General features: G+C 36.5%; 1 protein-coding gene across 1 annotated transcript in view; it reads left to right on the top strand.

Annotated features, from left to right (window-relative positions):
- The first annotated feature begins 5,022 nt into the window (after positions 1-5,022).
- Positions 5,023-10,592, top strand: part of NAGPA (N-acetylglucosamine-1-phosphodiester alpha-N-acetylglucosaminidase) — a 40,796-nt gene continuing 35,226 nt past the window's right edge. The window contains exon 1 of the mRNA XM_074280450.1: positions 5,023-5,033. The gene's annotated coding sequence lies outside the window, so the exon portion shown is untranslated. The remainder of the gene's footprint in view (positions 5,034-10,592) is intronic.

The raw sequence follows: 10,592 nt of genomic DNA, 5'->3' as shown, positions 1-10,592 counted from the left end.
AGCCAATACCAAATGGTTTTGGTGACTGTTGCTTTATAATATAGCTTTAAATCAGGTACACTTAGACCACCTTCCTCTGACTTTTTTTTTCATTAGTTCCCTTGCAATTCTCGACCTTTTATTCTTCCATATGAATTTTGTTGTTATTTTTTCTAAGTCATTAAAATAGTTTCTTGGGAGTCTGATTGGTATAGCACTAAATAAATAGATTAGTTTGGGGAGTATTGTCATCTTTATTATATTCGCTCGGCCTATCCAAGAACACTGAATGTCATTCCAATTATTTAAATCTGACTTTATTTTTGTGGCAAGTGTTTTGTAATTTTGCTCATATAATTCCTGACTCTCCTTTGGTAGATATATTCCCAAATATTTTATACTATCGACTGTTATTTTGAATGGAATTTCTCTTTGTATCTCTTGCTGTTGGATTGTGTTGGTAATGTATAAAAATCCTGAGGATTTATGTGGATTTATTTTGTATCCTGCGACTTTGCTAAAATTATGAATTATTTCTAATAGCTTTTTAGCAGAGTCTTTGGGGTTCTCTAAGTATACCATCATGTCATCTGCGAAAAGTGACAATTTGATTTCTTCATTTCCTTCTCTAATTCCTTGAATCTCTTTCTCGGCTCTTATTGCCGAGGCTAGAGTTTCTAGTACTATATTGAATAGTAATGATGATAGTGGGCAACCTTGTTTCACTCCTGATCTTACAGGGAAAGGTTCTAGTTTATCACCATTACATATGATGTTTACTGAAGGTTTTAAATATATGCTCCTTATTATTTCTTTTTTTTTTTTTTTTTTTTTTTTTTTAATTTTATATATATATATATATTTTATAATATTATCCCTTGTATTCATTTTTCCAAATTACCCCCCCTCCCTTATTCCCTCCCCCCGACGACAGGCAATACCATACATTTTACATGTGTTACAATATAGTCTAAGTACAATACATGTGTGTGAATATCATTTTCTTGTTGCACAATAAACATTAGAATCCGAAGGTACATGCAACCTGGGCAGACAGATATTAGTGCTAACAATTTACATTCCCCTCCCAGTGTTTCTTCTCTGGGTGTATCTACCTCTGTCCATCATTGATCAACTGGAAGTGAGTTGGATCTTCTTTATGTTGAAGATTTCCACTTCCATCAGAATACATCCTCATACAGTATCGTTGTTGAAGTATACAGTGATCTTCTGGTTCTGCTCATTTCACTCAGCATCAGTTGATTTAAGTCTCTCCAACCCTCTCTGTATTCCTCCTGCTGGTCATTTCTTACTGATATGCTCCTTATTATTTCAAGGAATAGTCCATTTATTCCTATACTCTCAAGCGTTTTTAGTAGGAATGGATGTTGGATTTTATCAAATGCCTTTTCTGCATCTATTGAGATGATCATATGGTTTTTATTAATTTGATTATTAATATGGTCAATTATACTAATAGTTTTCCTAATATTAAACCAGCCCTGCATTCCTGGTATAAATCCCACTTGGTCATAGTGTATTATCCTGGGGATGATTTTCTGAAGTCTATTTGCTAATATCTTATTTAAGATTTTAGCATCAATATTCATTAAGGAAATTGGTCTATAGTTTTCTTTCTCAGTTTTCGATCTACCTGGTTTAGGTATCAGTACCATGTCTGTGTCATAGAAGGAATTTGGTAGGACTCCTTCAATCCCTATTTTTTCAAATAGTTTACATAGCATTGGAGTTAGTTGTTCTTTAAATGTTTGGTAGAATTCACCTGTAAATCCATCTGGTCCTGGGGACTTTTTCTTAGGAAGTTGGTTAATAGCTTGGTCTATTTCTTTTTCTGAGATGGGACTATTTAGACTACTTACTTCTTCCTCTGTTAATCTGGGCAAGCTATATTTTTGAAGGTATTCTTCCATTTCATTTAAGTTATCGAATTTATCGGCATAAAGTTGAGCAAAGTAGCTCCTAACTATTGTTCTAATTTCCTCTTCATTAGTGGTGAGTTCACCCTTTTCATTTTCAAGACTATCAATTTGCTTTTTCTCTTTCCTTTTTTTAATCAGGTTTACTAAGGGTTTGTCTATTTTGTTGGTTTTTTCATAAAACCAACTCTTAGTTTTATTAATTAATTCAATAGTTTTTTTACTTTCAATTTTATTAATCTCACCTTTTATTTTTTGAATTTCAAGTTTTGTGTTTGTCTGGGGGTTTTTAATTTGTTCCTTTTCTAGCAATTTTAGTTGTAAGCCCAATTCGTTGGCCCTCTCTTTCTCTATTTTATGCAAGTAGGCCTGTAGAGATATAAAACTTCCCCTTATTACTGCTTTGGCTGTATCCCACACATTTTGGTATGATGTCTCATTATTGTCATTTTCTTGGGTGAAGTTATTAATTATGTCTATGATTTGCTGTTTTACCCAATCATTCTTTAGTATAAGATTATTTAGTTTCCAATTATTTTTTGGTCTATTTTCCCCTGGCTTTTTATTAAATGTTATTTTGATTGCATTATGGTCTGAAAAGGATGCATTTACTATTTCTGCCTTACTGCATTTGATTTTGAGGTTTTTATGCCCTAGTATATGATCAATTTTTGTATAGGTTCCATGAACTGCTGAAAAGAAAGTATATTCCTTTCTGTCTCCATTTAGCTTTCGCCAAAGATCTATCATATCAAACTTTTCTAGTATTCTATTTACCTCTTTGACTTCTTTCTTATTTATTTTGTGGTTTGATTTATCTAATTCTGAGAGTGCAAGGTTGAGATCTCCCGCTATTATAGTTTTGCTATCTATTTCCTCTTGCAGCTCTCTTAATTTCTCTTTTAAGAATTTAGATGCTGCACCACTTGGTGCATATATGTTTAATATTGATACTGCTTCATTATTGATGCTGCCCTTTAGCAGGATATAATGCCCTTCCTTATCTCTTTTAATTAGATCAATTTTTGTTTTTGCTTGATCTGAGATGAGGATGGCTACTCCTGCTTTTTTGGTTTTGCCTGAGGCATAATAGATTCTGCTCCACCCTTTTACTTTTAGTTTGAATGTCTCACCCTGTTTCAGGTGTGTTTCCTGTAAACAACATATAGTAGGATTCTGACTTTTAATCCAGTCTGCTAACTGCTTCCTCTTTATGAGGCAGTTTGCTCCATTCACATTTATGGTTAGAAGGACTAATTCTATATTGCTTGCCATTCTATTAACCCCTGCTTATGTTTTTCCCCTTTCCTTCCCTTTTACCCTCCTATCCAGTATTAAACTGGTGAACACCACTTGCTTTTCACAGCCCTCCCTTTTTAGGATCCCTCCCCCACCTTAAAGATCCTCCCCTTATTTTACCCCTTTTCCTCGAAATTACTGTATTCCCTTCCCCTTAGCTTACTCCTTCCCTTTCACTTTTCAATGAAGTGGAAGAAGTTTCACCATAAATCAAATATGTCTATTGATACACGCTATGTTCATCTCCTTTCTTTCTCTCAGATATAATAAGTTACCTATGCCTCTTCATGAGATGTAGTACCACCACTTTACACTTATTTATGATATAATCTCCTTTCCACCTCTAGTTTCTAAGACAAATTGTACGTATGTTCTTTACATATTTTTTTGACAGAAGTATAGTTCTCAAGATTTCTTTTTACCTTTTTAGAAATCTCTTGAGTTCTGTATTTGAAGATCAAACCTTTTATGTAGGTCTGGTTTTTTCATCAAAAATAGATGGAATTCATTTATTTCGTTAAATGTCCATCTTCTTCCCTGGAAAACGATGCTCATTCTTGCTGGGTAAGTTATTCTTGGCTGCATACCAAGTTCCTTGGCCTTTCGGAATATCATGTTCCAGGCCCTGCGTTCTTTTAATGTGGATGCTGCTAGATCCTGGGTTATCCTTATTGTGGATCCTCCATATCTGAATTGCTTTTTTCTAGCAGCTTCCAATATCTTTTCCTTTGTCTGATGGTTCTTGAACTTGGCCACTATATTTCTTGGCGTTTTGATTTCAGGGTCCCTTTCAGTAGGTGATCGATGAATTTTTTCAATGTCTATTTTACCCTCTGTTTCCAGAATGTCTGGGCAGTTCTCTTTGATAATTTCCTCGAAAATGGTGTCCAAGCTCTTTTTTTCCTCCCATTTTTCAGGGAGTCCGATTATTCTCAAATTGTCTCTCCTGGATCTGTTTTCCAGGTCTGTTGTCTTTCTGGTAAGGTACTTGACATTCTTTTCAATTGTTTCATTTCTCTGGTTTTGCTTGACTCCCTCTTGGTTTCTCCTTGAGTCATTCATTTCTACTTGTTCCAGTCTAATTTTCAATGATGTATTTTCTTCACTCACTTTTTTTATATCTCTTTGTAATTGTCCAATTGAGTTTTTATCTTCTATGGAATTTTTTTCCATTTTATCCATTTTATTTTTTAGAGAGCTGATTTCTTTTTCCAGCTCACTAATCCTGTTTTCCTTGGAGTTGTTTACCTTTTCCAACTCACTAATCCTGTTTTCCTTGGAGTTGTTTACCTTTTCCAGCTCACTAATCTTGTTTCCCAATGATTTGATTTCTTTATCCACTCTGTCTTTGAATGCATGGGATGACTTCTCCAGGCTCTCTTGCCAAGCTTCCCTTTCCTTTTCCCATTTCTCTTCCAGCTCTCTTGTGAGAGCCTTTTTGATTTCCTCTATGATGTTCTTTTGTATTGAGGAGCAGCTTATATCCCTCCCAGGGGATACATCTGGGGACAGTCTGTTCCTAGTCTCCTCAGCATTTGAAGTCTGCTCCCTCTCCACACAGAAACTGTCAATGGTTAGAGCCCTTTTGAATTTTTTGTTCATTTTGTCAGAGTAGGAATCAAACAAAACAACTGACAAGAGAAACAATTGGTCTGTTTTGCGGGGGATGGGGCTGGATGGTATTAATGGGCTTCCTCTACAGACTGGGGGTAGGGCAGCAGAGAGCCACTAACAGAACAGCAATGACTGTACTGAGTCTGTGCTCTGAGGCTCCGAGAACGCACCAAGTCAGTCCAGGTGGGGGTTGGGGGTGGCCAGGCTCTGAGAGACGCTGGCTTTCTGGGGTTTTAATCTTCACCTCCGGTGTTTACACCCTCTCCGCTGCTCCTGGCTTGCTGCCAAGACAGAGCATCCACATTGGGGCAAAAGCCCTTTCACAGAAACGGCAGAGATCACACCCCTCCCCCTCGGGTCTGAGCTGTGTGAGCTGCCTATCTTGCTCTGGCTGCCTGCCCTCAGTATGCACCCAGTCTGATTGACCCTCCCCCGAGCAAACACAGACCTTTTCTGGCGACTTTCAAGGATGTCTTCTATTGGTGATTATTTGTGGATTTCTTTCTGGGTCAAGCATTAACTCTGAGGCTTGTCATGAAGTAAGTTCTGAGAGAAAACGAGGAGCTCAAGCAGCTGTCTGCCTCCACGCCGCCATCTTGGCCGGAAGTCTGCACAGGGATTTCTAAGAATGGGGGAGAGAGGAGACCATGCTCCCTCAGCCATTTATAACCATTCCTTAGGCACTTTCCAAAATTTCCCAAAACAAGTAAAACTTTTTTAAATTGTCTATTCTTACTTTACAAAATCTTGGTATATATCTGTTAGCCTCTTCCTTATTGACTTACCAGTCCAAAATCTTTCCATTTAAGTGTCATTCCATTTACAGGATAAGCCTATTCTCCATAGGCTGCTCTTACCCAGAAGCAAAGGATAATCTTCAGCTTCCAACCTTGGTGTGCAGATCTGAACATGTTTGAGGCACATTTGGCCAATGATTTGACCATAATACTCTTTAAGAGGTCCTTTAACTTGGTGAACAGGAAAAAACAAAGTCATTACTCTTCATTCTCTCCATGTTCCTTGCAATCAACAAATCCTTGCAAAACCTGAGCAACTTTTCACCCTTAATTAGCAGTCCTTCATTGGAAATAAGTAGCCCCTCTCATGGAAACATATTACATTATAGGTCTCAGCTTGGCATTCCAAGTCAGAATCCTTTCTTGATCCCATTCATAAAGAAAAAACAATGATCCTCAAGGAATTTAAGGAGCTGACTCACTGGTCAAGCCAACTCCCTCTTCTCCTCCCCCTCATTTCACTACCATTAGGCATCCAACCAAGAAAACAACTAATCCCTTTTAAATACCGTCAAAATGAACTTTTTTTGAAATAACATCCAAAATCACTTCCCAACAGTCTCATGCAATTTCAAATACAACCTGACTGACTTTTACTATGCCTAGAGATAAGGACAAGGAACCACAAGGAATCTATTGAATCATACACTATAGAAGAGAGGTTTGCTCCATCGATGATCCATCATTTAAACCCTAAAGAATGAACAAGGATATAAAAAAAAGAAATATGGATTCAAAATTACATTAAATTAAAAAGTTTACACAAAACCAATGCAAGCAAGATTAGGACAACAGAAAATTGGGAAACAATTTTTACAACTAATGTCTTATAAGGCCTTATTTCTCAAATATATGAAGGACTGAATCAAATTTATGAGAATACAAGTCATACTCAATTGATCAAAGAATATGAATAGACAGTTTTCAGATTAAGAAGTTAGAGCTATCTATATGAGAAAAAAATGTTCTAAATCCTTAATGATTAAAGAAATACAAATTAAAACAACTCTTATTGAAAATAATTAGATTGGTTAATATGACAGAAAAGGAAAGTATATATATATTGAGATTTGGGGAAAATGGAATACATTAATGCATTGTTGGTGGAATTGTGAATTGATCCAACCATTCTGGAAAACAATTTGGAACTATGCCCAACAGTCTATAAAACGATATGTCCTTTGATTCATCAATACCACTAGTAGGCCTGTATCCCAAAGAAATCATGAAAAAAGGAAGAACGATTTCTATGTACAAAACTATTTATAGCGGCTTGATTTGTGGTGATGAGGAATTGGAAAATTGAGAAGCTGCCCATCAGTTAGGAAATAGCTGAACAAGTTGTATGTGAATGTAATAAAATATTATTGTGTTATAAGAAATGATGAGCAGATAGATTTAAAAAAACTGGAAAGATTGACATGAACTGATCCTGAATGAAGTGAGAAGAACATTGTACACAGTAACAACATTGTGTAGTGATCAACTGTTCATATCCAGAGAAAGAAAGGCTTTGGATCTAGATCAAAGCATACTATATTCACTTTTTTGTTTTTGTTTCATTTTTTCTTTCTCCCTCTTATTTTTTCCCTCTTGTTCTGATTCTTCTTTCATAACATGGCTAATGTCTCATAGCCTCTAGGCAACCCTTTGGTACTCTTCCCTCTCACCTCATGAGGGTAGCACTTAAACCTACTTCTAAACTAGATGGATAATGGGACAAGAGGGAAAATGGGATTGCTTACATTCTGGTGGTACTCAGAGCCCTACTGTTTAGTGATCCTGTTGCCTCAGGAGGCTCTCCAGCCTGAGTGGGCCATGAGCTTTTATCCTCCTGTCAAATGACGGAGATTGCATTTCATTAGCTATTAAAGGAAAAGAGCATCTTGAAAGACTTTTTGGTGCTGCCTTTCCTCTTCCCACCATGTTTTTCCCTTTCACTTTTAATGGACATTTTTAAAATAAAGAGGTATTGAATAAGCAAAAAAAAAAACATGATTGTAAATGTATAACCTATATCAGAATTACTTGCTGTTTTGGGAAAAGGGAGGGAAGAGAAAAATTTACAACTCAAAATTTTATAAAAAGGAATATTGAAAACTACTATGAAGTGGAAAAAATAAACAACTAAGAAGGATAACCAAAGATACAAACTGGGTTTTGAGGAAACCTTCCCAACAGAAGAAATAGGGCCCCTATATCAGTAGGAAAAGAGAAGAGTCAGGTTCCAAAAACATAAAGCCAAAATGCCAATCCTGGTCACCAGATCTCCTGACCAGGACTAGCTGAATTACATGCATTAGATCAGATACACTGAAAGACAGGAACACAATATTTATCTGATTTTGAGCCATAGCTCAAGCTTCTGGGATTCTATCCTTGAGGTGATAATCATAGATCCAGAACTAAGCAGCTCAATAAGACAAAGAGAGGAACAACTCTTGTCACCCAGCCAGTTTTTAACAACCATGACCCAAGAGTAATGTCATGTAAAGTGAACCAAAAATAGCTTTATTCTAAAATTCTAGACAAACATAACACCCATGATCACAGAAACACACCTACTTTCTAAAACTTTCAGCAAGATGGAGAAATCCTTATCTTCTGAAATGTGAACCAAAAACAGTATTTAACCAGTCAGGTCTATTTCTTAATGTTACTTCCTTCACTTGTGCTTTAGGCAGCAGTACAAACTGGAGCCCTGGAAAGGTACTGCTCTTGTACTCCTGAATGGGATACGATGTTCTTCCCCATTCCCAACCTGTTTATCCTAGTAACTACAATATTATTTATGCTTAAACATGAAATAGTAAAATTAGAAGTAGGCTTCCTCACCTTACCTGCCAAAAAAAAAAAAAAAAAAAAAAAAAAAAAAAAAAAAGGGTCCTTCAGTACAAAGGGCCCTTAGAGATAATCATGTAATACCCAAAGTATGTAGTTCAAAGAGGCCTTAAGACCTGCCCCACTCGTGCTGCTAACAAGCAAAGCTGGTCCCCCTTTAGTTGTATTACCTTTCTGCTCCTAGGATTGAGCTCAATGCATACAGATTTCTGAAAGGCTAGGTCCAAGAGTTTTGTGCTAAACAGAGACAGAAATAAAAGCATCAAATGCTAAATATCAGACCAACATTTTTCCCCCCCTGAGGCTGGGGTTAAGTGACTTGCCCAGGGTCACACAGCTAGGAAGTGTTAAGTGTCTGAGACCACATTTGAACTCGGGTCCTCCTGAATTCAAGGCTGGTGCTCTATCCACTGCGCCGCCTAGCTGCCCCCCAGCATTTTATTGATGGAGATGGAGTCCCTGGGAAACCAAACAGTGAGGTTCACCTCTCTGTATTATTGTAACCAGAGCAATTCCCCACTAGATGTCCTGGCACTCAACCTAACAAGAGTTTTTCTTATTGTTATGAGACCTCCCAGGTCTTTTCTTTTTATCCAAAGCTCCAAGATAAAGGGGGGGAGGGGGAAATGCCAATACTCCTCTTAACCTATCTGAATTCTTTTAAGTTGTGGTGAAGATTACAGACTTCAAGTGAGAGAACAAACTAACATATAAGAAACATAACTTGTTTTGAATGGGAAGTAGGTATGGCCCAGTTTCATGGAAAACTGATGTGTCTCTAGGGGAGTATACATGAATATGCATTTATCTATATGTGTATGCATGTATACATGTGTGTATATAAAATACATGCATGTATATATACATTTCCCATGAAGAAACACACCCCTTAATCATTAAGAAGTCCCACAGATAATACTGCTACACCAAAGAACTAAAGAGAACAAAATAGGGGGGAAAAGATTGCTACAAAACTATAATCCCTTGAAGCCCAAATCATTGAGTAGGAAAAGAATAAGCTGTAAAATAACTTTTCCTATGAGAAACTAGCATCCACTTGGAATAAAATGTCAATTAGTGGAGAAGTCTTTAAATTCAAGGTGTACTGTCTGGCTGAAAACTTTTATACTACACTAAAACATCTGGAGCTGAAAGTGAAAGTCAAGAAACAGTTTAAGAATCAAATGTTATTTGTTTCTCCCTGAATTTTTACCCTATCACCTGTAGCAAAAGGAAAAACTTAGAAAAAGAACAAGTCTTAAGCAGAATTTGCTTAATGTCAGCCATGTGCTAGATATGAATTATCTTATTGCTTAAAAGATTATTATGAGGTTTGGAATCTGAAAGTGATCATGATCAAGTTCAATGAGAAAAGCATGTGCATGACTCCCAAACCCATATTCTCTAGCCTCAACCTAAATCTAACATTCTCCTAAACTTCAGGCCAGAATTTCTAATTGCCTGACTATGTATACAAACACCTCCAATTCAACATATACAAATCCAAATTCATCATTTTGCCTCCAAAACCAATCCTTCCATCCAATTCCCAATTCCCAATTCAGTTGATAATATGACCATACTCAAGCTTGAAAATTCAGTCACTTTATTACTCTTCAAATTTCCTTGTCGTCTATAATTGCCAAATTCTTTAAATTCTTTCTCTAAACTATCTCCTGTAAATGTCCCTCCTTCCCATTCCTACTGCTGTCAGTTCAGTTCAGGGCCTTATGAATTCTTTCCCACGTATATCTATATGTATACAAAATAGTCCAAAAAGTAAAAAAATTACAAGGACAAAATATATTAATTGGATTTGCTCCATTTGACTAAAAATATCAAAAGGCTCTCCTCCAACAAGGATAACTCATGTACAAGTTAAAATCATAAAGGATTCCTTGAAAGATGTCACAATAAAATGTAACCCTCTGAAAAGCCCAATATAGGGCTATATGTATTCAATAAAGATGTTTGTTACTGTCATGGAAAATGTCCAGTCAATCAAATAATAAGCAATTATCTGCCCAGCACTGGGAATACGAAGATGAGAATTAAGTCTATGTCCCCCAAGAGCCTACACCACTGAATCCTAATAGAATTGGGTTTGTTCAGTATTGCAGAGACA

Source organism: Sminthopsis crassicaudata, chromosome 1, assembly GCF_048593235.1.
Source record: "Sminthopsis crassicaudata isolate SCR6 chromosome 1, ASM4859323v1, whole genome shotgun sequence".
In the NCBI taxonomy this organism is placed as follows: Eukaryota; Metazoa; Chordata; class Mammalia; order Dasyuromorphia; family Dasyuridae; genus Sminthopsis; species Sminthopsis crassicaudata.
This window is presented reverse-complemented; position numbering and strand designations above follow the sequence as displayed.